We start from the raw sequence: 12,186 nt of genomic DNA on the forward strand, positions 1-12,186 counted from the left end.
AATATTATCATTTTGGTTACTTCACAATCCACCTAGAACAATATCAAGTTAAAGCAGGCCATAGTAGGCCTCCAACTATGAATACACCTAAAAATAAACTTAGAGATTTGACTACGTATCACTTCAGAAATAATGATCTTATTAATCCAAGATGGGTATTTCATATACGAAATGCTAACATATGAATTCAGGTAGGCCAATGTCAAATTCTAATGAAGACTATATAATTAGTCTACAAAATAGAACGATTAATTCAAAACTGTAGGCAAACACTTGTTAGTATGTCATCCAGAATCAACTTTACAATAAACTTTTAAAAAACTGTGTCATGTTTTATTTACTTTTTATAATGTCACAGGTTTAGTGTGAAAATTTTTATATTTTAATTTCCTATTTAATATGAAAGAAAATATACCAAATCTGATTTACAGATATAATTGCATAGAAGTTAAAATATCCAGCATATACACGTTTATATTACATCTGTGTATTACAACTACAGATACATACACATACAACACATACAAACCCATACCTCTATGGCCATGAAAATTAAGTTCACATTATGGCAACATGAAAGTCCATCAGACTAGTCAATCAAGTCAAATTACTGCATATTACATAAAAATAGAGAAATGTTTAGACTGGTTTATGGAGAATAATGTACGCCTAATGCATAAAAAGTTGTTCATTTAGAAACTTCTAAGTCACCTATTTTAACAATTTATTTAAAGGATTTTTTTTTAATCAACAGGAAATGAGACTTATAACTCAGAAAAAAAAGAGTTTAAAAATAAATAAATTTTAGAGGCACCTGGCTGGCTTAGTCAGTGGAGTGTGTGACTCTCGGTCTCAGGGTTGTGGATTCGAGCCACACATTGGGTGTAGAGATTATTTTAAAAGATAATCTTCAAAATTAACTAATTAACTGACTTTAAAAAGATTTTTTAAAAATCTTGTCCCAGCATAATGAAATACTTAAAGTTTACATTATTGTTAACTTCCCTCACACTCCCATTTCCTACTTAAATATTAAATTGCAGCTTTAAAAATTCATTTAAATACATTCAAGTATTTTCCACTAAAGAGCACAAATATGTTTATAGATATTATTCAATAAAATTGTGCACACTAATGTAGCTAACTGCTAGCTTACCAAAGAACTACAATAAGGCTACTTACAGTTCTCCCCCCTTTTTCGAGGGGGTGGTAAACAGGCAGTGCAATACCAAGAGGACAAGGCATACTCATAAATTTTTGTACAGTGAAAAGCTCTAAAACTATGAGACCTCTTTTTGACCTCTCTACAAAAAAATTAAGAAATGCTAAGTAAATGTCAGGTAAGCCACATTCTTGATCATAGTTTTCTTTAACAAAAGGAGTTTGGTAATAGACAAGCAACTACATTTTGGCTCCCAATCTCACTTGAACCAATGTCACTGATAAAAGAAAGGCAAACTATAGCCCAACTTGAAGAACCTAGTAAGTCCATGCAAATCACCAACATTCAGAATTCAATAAACAGCCCAAAAGAAGTATGCGGCAAGCCAAAAGTAGTTTGTCACCCTACTTCCAAATCAGGCTTTCCTTCTCTTTATTCCGTTTACCTTACCCTCTCTGTTCCTTTCCTACCTCCTCTGTCCCTTACCATTTTCCTGTGTATTTTCACTTTCCATACACAAAAAGTGATTTGAACAGTTTTTCATCTTGTGTCTAAATGTCTTTATGTAATTTTTACAGGACTTTATAGCTTTAGGTGAAAAATTTTTAGTCAAAATAGTTTTAGTTATAGAAACATACATAAAAGTTGTTATCAAAGACCTGAATAACAAGTTAAATGGCCGCTCATTTAGCAAATGTGAATGCTCATCCAGTGCGAGTCATTATACTGAGGGTCCTTTAATGAAAAGAAAGCTCTTTCCCCAAGGAAAGAGCAAAACTCTAAAGCAAAACTGTGCTTGGCGGGTTTAACAAAGTTCCAAGGAGGCCTGCGTACCTGGTGTGGAGTAAACCAAGGAGAAACTAGTAGTACATGTCATCAGAGAGGCTGGAGGCACAGATTATGGAGGGCCCTGTAGGCCCTGTTGTATTCTGGCTTTTACTCTGATTAAGGAAAGCCACTGAAGGGTTTAAAGATATAAGTAAAATAATCAAACTTTCATTTCAAAAGGATCACTCTGGCTACTGTGTTCAGAAAAGCGGAGAAGCAGCAAAGAGACCAGGAAGGAGACAACTAAAATAAGACAGGCAAGAGATAATGGTGGCTTAGAGAGAGAAGCAGCAGGTGAAGATACCAAGTTATGGTTGTATTCAGACTTACAGTAGATTTTAAGATAAATACAGGACATACTTTCGTTATACATTATTTTGAATCAGAAGTGGGAGTATGAGAAAGAGGAGTCAAGAATTTCTATAAGGTTTCAGCTAGAAAAACTGAAAGAAGGAGTTATCACCTAATAAGACAAAGGAGACTGGAATAGGAATAATCATTGGGGTGGGAGAGCAAGAAGGATGAGGGGTTCAGTTTTGACTTATTAAATGTGGGATATTTACTTGGGAATGTTGACTTGGCAGTTGGGTACACATGTCTGGAGGTTAGGAAAGAGAAGCTGAAGGTAACATTTTTAGTTTGAAATGTATGATAATTCTAGCTAGAGGATAGGATGAGATTACAAACACTACATATAAATATAGAAGAGGTTTAAACATAGAGCTCTGGGATACTGCCTTATTTTTTAGAAGTTGGGGCAACAAAACAGAACCAGCAAAAGAAACTGAATATAAGGAGTAGTGTCCCAGAAGCAAAAGAAAAAAAGGTTTCAAAGATAAGAAAATTATCAACCATGTGAAATGCTGCTGCTACTACAACCAAAAGGATTAAGACTGAGAAGTGACTAGGGAATGTATCAGCAAGGAGGTCATTAGGAATCTCAACAAGAGTAGAGTAAAAAAGAAAAAAACCCGAAGGTAATGGATCCAAAAGAGATAGCACTGATGACCACAAAAAACTCATACAGAAAACAGCACCTGAAGAAAAGTGTGGTGTTGAGGGAGGTTTGTTTGTTTTTTTTTTTTTTTTAAAGATGGGATATATTTCAGCATATCTCTACACCAACAGGAATGATCCAGTAAAAATGGGAAGCAGTGATGACGCAACTCATTGGCAGGCAGGAGACCAGTATGAATACAGAGGCAATGCAATGTCCTTGACAGCAGGGGATAGAACCAAGGGCAGAAGAATAGAGGCCATGGTCATAGCATAATACAAAATCCAGACAGTGTAGGTAGAGAGGCAAAACTTTTCTTCTGATTGCTTTCATTTTTAATATACAAGAAGCAATGTCATTAGCTGAAAATGAAAAGAAATGCTCAAGTTTTCAGGAAAGATGTAAAATGGTCATTGAGGGGAAGTGGGAGAGTGATTCAACCGGGGAAATGTACTACAGTTACAGAACTGTGGGCAGCATGAAGGGCCCTCCTTAGGTCTGGTCACTGGTCATGAATTTACCAGGAGACCAGGTCAGCAGTGTTGTTTTCCTCAAGCTACACTCAAGGTGACATACAGGATGGACTAGATGCAGAACTGAATTGGGGGAGGAGAGGCAAATTGCGAGAGGAGTACAGCGAAGAAGTGCTATAGGGAAATGACGGTGTACAAAAGGTAGAAACTGTAACACGGACCATGGATTCAAAGCATGGACACGGCAGAAGGGGTACTTGTGACAGTAAAAAAAGGTGGTGGCAGCAATGGGCTATAGGTCCCAGACACAGAAGTACTGTTTAAGTGGGGATAATTTACAGAAGAAGCTGGAAAGGTACAACGTTGGGGTCCTGGGGGAATGCCTAAAACTGAGTCGTATGAAATAACCTTAATAAACTAAGGGCGGGTCTAGTTAAAAAGTTCTAGAATTACTTTAATACTAAAGCAAAACCTCTCCTTGGACATAGCCTGAAGATGAGGCCAACTGGAAGGTGAAGAGAATGTAACAGAAAAATTGTATCACAAAAATTGTAGGTAGAAGATTCCCAGACATGGAATCCCCAAAAAACCCATTTCCAGCACTTCTGAAGAAAGGGTCCACTTTGAACAACTGCCCAATTCAGAAAGCACCAAAGTCAGATCATAACGGGATGAGCCATGTTAAAATCATACCTTTCCCCCCAATCCCCTTTCCTCAATGAGCTGGACCCTGGACAGGTGAATTGGACAGCATTTTAAAAAGGTAATGGTAAAATAAGAGACATCTACCAGGACTCCTGCTCCAAAGCAGGCTTCTAGATCTCAAGAAGTTCTGAGCTAGAAAAGCTCTAAATTAAGAGTTTTAACAATGAATATTATATTGAACTGTGCCTTCTAACAACAAAATAAGACTATTACTGACAAAGGAGCACAAGAATTTTTATTATCTAAAAGTGACTAGAAAAGCTATCTGATCTTCCTAAAAGCTCATCCACAGGCAAGGAAATCCTTAATCTACAGGGACAGTTTAAAGGTATAGGGTGAGAGAGTTGTTTTCTGCGTAAACTTTATCAAATCCCATCCACTACACATAACAATTCCACAAATATCCATGGGTTCCCGCTATATGTAAGAGCAAAATATGCTCAATTGCTCAATATACACAATATACTCAATGCTCAATTGCTTTATTAAGCAAAAAGTGGGAGAATATTAAGCTAAATGAAACAAAATTATTTTACTAAGTTGTTTTACTGAAAGATGCCTATAATAATTCAATCATAAAGATTCAACTGGAAATCTTAGCATGAATTTGTAACTGGGAAAGAGAGAAAATGAAAATATCAGCACTCATGGGTTAGTCATTTTCAAAGACACCTAAATTTAATATGAAATTATCTAAGGCTTTCTAAGAAAAAGGGAGGTTTGTTTTACTACAATCCATTGTGACTAAAATGCATTTGCAGGTATTTTATGGTGTCTTGATAAAGACAGCTTATTACCAAGTCTTTTGGCTTGCAGTTCAGAACTCCCTTTGGATGGGAGCCTACAACTCTTTCAGCTAAATCCTGCTCTGTTCATTATTTGTTAGTATTATAGAAATGTTCAAGTATTCTTAAGCTTTGAAGTGAGGTACCAGGACACATAAAGTTAATTATTAATACGCTAAATTCCAAGTTTCTCCACATGGTATGCAAAAAACCCAGAATAAATTCCCTCACCTAACTAGGAACTAAGGAATAAGGATAAGCACACATTTCACTTCTTTCTTCTCCAGAATGCACAGGGAACCCATAATGTTCCCCCTCCATGATAGATCTAAAACATCACAATCATTTAATAGTCAATAAAATGTTAAAATATTTCATGGGAATGGAGATTAAGAACATTGTAACAGATGAATACCAATATGCATTTCCAATTGTGAGAAAAAACTTGATACTTTCTTAATCTACACAAATTTGAGAACAGCTATAATATGCTTTTTATCAGCATCATTTAAAAAATAATTTTTTTTAAATATTTACTTTTGAAGGAGAGAGACAGAGTGTGAGTGGGGGAGGGGCAGAGAGAGAGAGAGGGAGAGAGAGGGAGGGAGAGAGAGACAGAGACACAGAATGTGAAGCAGGCTCTTCAATGCTGACAGCTCAGAGCCCAACGGGGGGCTAGAACTCACAAACCATGAGATCATGACCTGAGGTGAAGTCAGACGCTCAACCGACTGAGCCACCCCGGCGCCCCTATCAGCATCATTCTTAATCACTATTATATCTGACAAAGGAAACACTTTGTATAGCACTCTCAAGGGTCCCAAAAAAACTTTAGAAATCAACAAATTTCCTACTCCCATCCTGAAATAATACACATACCCTGAGAAAGAAAGCATCAACATTTCAAATACTCCAACAATTATAAAATGGTAAGGTTCTGGAATTTATTTAGACTCAAAACACTATAAAATCCTCCCAAGTAGTAATAATACTTTGAAAACACATTATTTTTTTAAAGATATAAAAACCTAGTCATTATGGGTTATTTCTTAAAAAAAAAAAAAAAAATTAAAATGTCTCAATACTCTTCACTTGATCTTAGCCAAAAGGCCAAGAAGCGATAAAATGTCTCAATACTCCTAACTATCAGGAACTCTGATGAGGAAGTTCATTTCCAAACAAAATACACCAAGCATTTTTTATTCAACATATCACAGCTTGCATACACTTTCAAAATATTGTTTTCCTTATTAGAGAGGGGGACAAGGGAGGGAGGGGTGGGGAGGGTGTGTGTGGGGAGAAGGCGGGGGATCTCAAGCAGGCTCCACACCCAGTGCAAAGCCCTATTGGAAGCTCAATCCCATGACTCTGGGATCCTGACCTAAGCCCAAATCAAGAGACACTCACCTGGCTGGGCCACCCAGGCACCCCTTGTTTACACTTTTTTTAAACATCACTATTAGCATCCACTGTTAGGTTTCTTATCAGCACCAGACTATCAGCAGTATATTGTCAAAGTAACTCTTCCTACTAGAAACATACATTTAAAGAAAAACTATCATAACCCTCTACAACTAAAAATTAAGGAATTACTTTCCATATTACTCCCAAGCACAGAGACAAAAAGTAGCCAATAAATCTAAAAATCTGAAGGCTCTATATGAAGGTACGTATTTTTTCCAACAATGTGTAATGTAAGGTGTTAACAAGTCAAAAGGGTCCACCTAAAATGAAATGTTATCTATAAAAAAATTATTATCCTACATTATTTTGTAATAATCTAAACTGACTTTGGAACACATCGATTTGGCCTTCTGATGAGGCCAAATAAAATAAGCACTGTTTTGGAGCACCTGAGTGGCTCAGTCAGTTAGGCACCCGACTTTGGCTCAGGTCATGATCTCACAGCTCATGGGTTAGAGCCAACCGCCCCCCCCCCCCCCCAAGTCCAGCTCTGTGCTGACAGCTCAGAGCCAGGAGCCTGCTTCAGATTCTGTGTCCCCCTCTCTCTCTGCCCCTCCCCTGCTCACACTCTGTCTCTGTCTCTCAAAAATAAATAAACATTAACAAAATTTTTTTACATAAGCACTGGTTTTTTTAACCCTATGTATAAAACAAAAAGAGGCAATGCAACCTTACATTCAGAATAAATTCAATACTACAAATAGCATTCTCTTTTTTAGTAATCAGTTTCATCACGGTCGCAATACTAGATAGAAAAACCTAAACATGGAACCATGAATTATTACTAATAGTCCTTCCCTTTTCAGCATGATCAAGTCAATATTGCATTTATTTGCAAATGGTGGCTACAAGGTCAAATCAAACTTCTGAATAGGTGCTTTACTGAAAACATTTCTTGTAGAAAAGGAATCCACTGTTTTTCCTTGGAGATTTTTAAAAATAGAAAATGCTGTATAGCAAAGATTACTTACAGAAAACAACCACAAGTACATTACTCTTCAATAAATACACTGTACCAAATTTATCCAGTGGGGAAGAAGGAGAAAATAAAAATACTAGGGTGTTAAATGTCTTCCTCCCTTCATTTTAAAATGTAGATTGCTTTTATTAAACAGACAATATGGAAATTCATTGTCTCAGCCCCATGAAGTTACTTATTAACCATTAAACAGACTGTTAGGGATCTACACTTCCTGCACTCCACCTGCCATCTTTCCCAACTTTAAGTAGGCAGCAGGGGTACAAGACAGTCCCAACTTGCAACATCGATCAAGAGGAAAGAACTTCACGCTCAGGTTAAAACCATAATTGTGGGTTTCGTTTGCTTCTAGAAACTCAGCAACCAACTCAGGTGCTAGTACATAATGGGTGCTTAATGAATACCGGTTGAATAGGGTTTGATTGGTGCAACAGTAGTTTTCCTTTCCCCCTAACTTTAGAGTTCCCCCTAGATCAAAAAGCAACTTAAGACTAGGCCATCACGGTCCCCCCAAAGCCCATAAACTTCATTTATTCGTAAGGAAAGAGAATGTGGGGGGGGGGGGGTCTCAAAAAAACAAAATACAAATCACTTTAATTTCTTCGCTCTTTCAGAAGAAAATCAGAAATAGCCCTTGTTTTTAAATAACAGAAAATGTCTACCAACTTCCCTCAAAATGAAAACTTCCACATTTCAACCCTATTTTCTACACTTGTAACATGGAAAACTGATTATCAACACTACGTATAGGTTGGGTAAAAGCAAGAAACACGAATATAAAGAAAAACTACATGTTGTCTGCCAACGGTTTTTCCTCGAGTCAAGAGGGTTGTATACCTAAATTTTACTAGCTCTGAAATCAGTTTCGAGGTTTCAAGATTCGCTCATTCATTCAAATACTTTACTGAGCACCTACTATAAGCCAGGCACCTTAACAAAATGTGTCAATTCTGTGAACTGAACCTCAGCACCAAATTCCCGTACAGAAGCTTATCATCTACAGTTACAGCAGCTAAAGAGAAATCCCAATGTTGTTTCAAGTACACATGAAGTCAGGCCATCGGGGCTCCTTTTCAGCTATGAATGCGGCATCAGCGAGCCGCTACCTACCACACCCGTTACCAAAAATCACAACTAAAGCAGCAAGCGCTCGGTAAGACAACCTGTAAGAGTAACACGAGCTTCTCCGAGGAGGTGGTCAGTCAGGGCTTTCTCTCCGGGGCCCAAAGAGAACCGCGGCGAGACACGCGGGCTGAACGCGCCGCACGCCTCAGGCGAGAGTCGGGGCTCCGGAGGCTGGGGGGGGGGGGGGGGGGGGGGAGGGGCTCCCCGCCCCCCCCCCAACTCTCACCTGGAAGACCCCGACCTTCTCCGCCCACCCCCTCGCGCCTTCCTCCTGACTCCCAGACCTGCAAAGTTGGGGGGGAGGGGGTGGTCCTTTCATTTCCATTTTACATCAGGCGGGCGGTTGGCTCCCTCAGCCACCCGCCTGCCGTGAATTTTGAACTGAGCATGTAACCATTTCTCAGAAGGAAAGGGAAGAAAAACCAAAGGCAGGGTCCGCAGGAAGACCTCGCCCAGACCTGAAAATGGAGCCGCAGGCTCAGCCCACAGCCCGCAGCGCGCGGGGGGTAGGGCCGGGCCGCGCTCCCCACTGAGCCCGTGGCGACGGGGGTTCGAGGCTGCGGGCCCCCGCCCAGGAGGCCGCGAGGGCGAGGGGTGGAGGGCGGCGCTCGCCCCGGACCGGCGCTGCACTCACCGTCGCCTTTGTCTCAGCCTCCCGCTCCGGCCGCAGCCGCTCTCGGTGCCGGCTCCGCGGCTCCTGCCACCCCCACGCCCGCAGCTGCGCTCCCCGGCGCGCTCGCCGCTTCCTGGCCCCTCCCTCCCCGCCCAGGCTCGCGCGCGGGCGGAGCGATAGGCGGCGCGCGCTCCGAGGAGCGAGGGAAGACTGCGCCGCCGCGCAGCTGCTGCCGCGCCGGCCCCACCCCTTGCCCCGCCTGGGCGTTGGACTCAGCCCGCGACCCCCACGACGCGCAGCGCCAGCAGCTGCGCGCGTTGGGAAGCCCCTTCCGAGGAGAGACAAGGGCCGAGAGCGGGGGCTGGAGCCCGCGCGGGAAAGGACGTGCCGGAAGATGGCGACCAGGTCTGGGTGGGAGCGGACGACAGCCCCTCCTCGCCCTGCGCCGGGGGACTGGCAACGGTGGCTCGCGCCCCCACCCTGGACCGCGCGGAGGGGAGGTGCCTGCACTCGAAGTGCGACCGCGAGCGCTGCCAGGCTGGCCGGGGTCGGCGCTGAGCCTTGGCACCGCTTGTCGGTTGGAAGTGTTCGAGAGACAGATACCCCGAAATCAAATTCCTGGACCACAGCTTTTGCTTAACGTCGGAATCGTTGAATCTGTCATCAACTAACTGGCTTTTACGGCCTAGAACTTCCACCTGACATTTGAAAAGTGTGAATGTACTCGTGTCCTGGATCTCTGAGTCTTATTTAGCTGTACATTTTATATACCCCAGAAATCAGACACACCTAAGAGTGCCCATCTAGCAGCCAACATTCCACCAAAATGACTACAATAACTTTTCAGGCCTACCGCACTTGGAATATCATATAATACACACGTCTTCTCCACCTAGATGGATTATATTCGTGCAATATTAGTGGGTTTTTTTCTAAATGTATAATTCTCCCTTGCTCAAAAAGCAGTTCAAGACCTAGCCACAGTCCTTCTAGCTAGTTGCTCCGAACAAACACTTTGTGGAGTCCTTGGCTCCTTTCCTTCTCTCATCTTCACCTCCAAGCCTTCGAGCAAGCCTGCTAGTTGTACCCTCAAAATGAATCAGAATTAGACTGCTCATCAACTGCATTATTTCCATTTTCTCTTGTCTGGATCATACTTCAGTGGTCTGTTAAATGGTCTCCCTGCCCACCATTCACTCAGTCCCTTGTCAGAACAACAACCAGAATAAAGAATACTCTCTTGGGATGCCCGTGTGGCTCAGTGGGTTAAGCATACCACTTTGGCTCAGGTCCTGATCTTGGAGTTTGTGACTTCCAGCCCTGCACTAGGATCTCTGCTGTCCAGGTGGAGCCTGCTTAGAATCTTCTGTCACCCCCCCCCCGCCCCGCCCACTCCCTGCCCCTCCCATGTTTGTGCTCTCTCTCTCTCTCTCTCTCTCTCTCTCTCAAAAATAAATAAACACTTCAAAAAAGAATACTCTCTTAAAAGTCAGCTCCTGGCTTATCTGGTCAAAATCCTCCAGTAGCTCTCTTTCACTGTCTGTAAAAGCTAAGGTCTTTATGGCGACCTACAAAGCCCTTGCTTTGCCTTTGCCCCTCACCTCTCCCACTCCAGCTCCAACCATCCTCCATCCTTTGTTGCTTGAATGTTCCTGACAGACTACTACTTAGGGCCTTTGCAAGAGTCATTCCTTCTGCCGGGAATAATTTTTCCTGTGTCTACTTTCCCTCTTGTAACTCCTTGCTCAAATCTCACCCTAACTGCGATGCTTAGCCTGACCATGCTATTTAAAATTGCAACCACCCCAGGGTGCCTGTGTGGCTCAGTTGGTCAAGCCTCCCACAACCACTCAGGCCATGACCATGGGTTTTGTGAGTTTGAGCCCTGCATGGGGCCATGTGCTGAGAGCTCAGAGCCTAGAGCCTGCTTCACATTGTGTCTCCCTCTCTCTCTCTGCCCCTCCCCTGCTAGCACTCTCTCTCTCTCTCTCTAAAATAAATAAATGTTAAAAAATAAAATATATTGCAACTTCCCCAACCCCAACTCTCATTCCTTCCTAACTTGCTCTTTTTCTTTTCTTTCCATGACAGTTTATTTTTTATTTATTTTTAATATATTTTTAAGTGTATTTATTTATTTTGAGAGAGAGAGAGTGAGCAGGGAAGGGGCAGAGAGAGAGGGAGAGAGAGAATCCCAAACAGGTTCTCGCTGTCAGCACAGAGCCCAATGCCAGGCTCAACTCAAAAAGGAAAAGATCATGACCTGAGCCGAACCCTAGAGTGCGATGCTCAACCGAATGAGCCACACAGGTGCGCTGTATGATTATCTTAAAGTCCATCTTCTCCAATACAAGATGAAATTTTGTTTTGTTCAGCTGATGTATTCCACTGCCTAAAGTAAGTGAAAAAAAAGATTTTTAAATCCCGAAATGATAAAAAGCTCAAAGAAAAAAAAAATAACCCAGTTTTTTTTAAACTCGCTCTTGTCCCAATTTCTCAGTTAACCATAGATCCTTATCTACATTATAATTTAAGCATTTTTTTTTTGTAGTTACCTGAGTGCAGTGAAAACTTGCCATTTAATGCAGTTTTTCTACCCATTGATATACTGGTATCCTATTTCACTAAGTAGGAATAACTTGTTACACTAGAGAAAGCTTTCTGGCCTGAAATTCAAAGGCATATTAATTCTAAAAATTTCCCAGGACAAAAAAACCCAGGAAATTCCTCTAACTGCATGTGAATCTATAATTATCTCAAAAATTGTTTTAAATGTGGGATGCTAGGGGCACCTGGGTGGCTCAGTCAGTTAAGCGTCCAACTTCGGCGCAGGTCGTGATCTCACGGTTCATGAATTTGAGCCCCCGCATCGGGGTCTGCGCTGACAGCTCAGAGCCTGGAGCCTGCTTTGGATTCTGTCTCCCTCTCTCTCTGCCCCTCTCCTGCTCACACTCTGTCTCTCTCTGTCTCAAAAATAAACATTAAGAAAAAAATTTTTTTAATGTGGGATGCTAAAAAAACACAAAAAACAGAAAATTCCTGAATTATAGCAAAT

General features: G+C 41.6%; 1 protein-coding gene and 1 pseudogene across 6 annotated transcripts in view; both read right to left on the minus strand.

Moving 5' to 3' along the window:
• The window catches only part of CDC42SE2 (CDC42 small effector 2), a 190,927-nt gene that overhangs the window by 112,944 nt on the left and 65,797 nt on the right, over positions 1-12,186 (minus strand). The window contains exon 1 of one of the 6 annotated variants that reach the window (XM_058717624.1): positions 9,153-9,287. The exons of 4 other annotated variants lie outside the window; for them this stretch is intronic. The gene's annotated coding sequence lies outside the window, so the exon portion shown is untranslated. Of the gene's footprint in view, positions 1-9,152; positions 9,288-12,186 lie in introns of those variants that run through there. One more of the 6 variants, XM_058717879.1, reaches the window with a different exon arrangement.
• LOC131490126 (U2 spliceosomal RNA) lies at positions 5,988-6,072 on the minus strand (annotated as a pseudogene).

This window comes from Neofelis nebulosa, chromosome 1, assembly GCF_028018385.1.
Source record: "Neofelis nebulosa isolate mNeoNeb1 chromosome 1, mNeoNeb1.pri, whole genome shotgun sequence".
NCBI classification, from domain to species: Eukaryota; Metazoa; Chordata; class Mammalia; order Carnivora; family Felidae; genus Neofelis; species Neofelis nebulosa.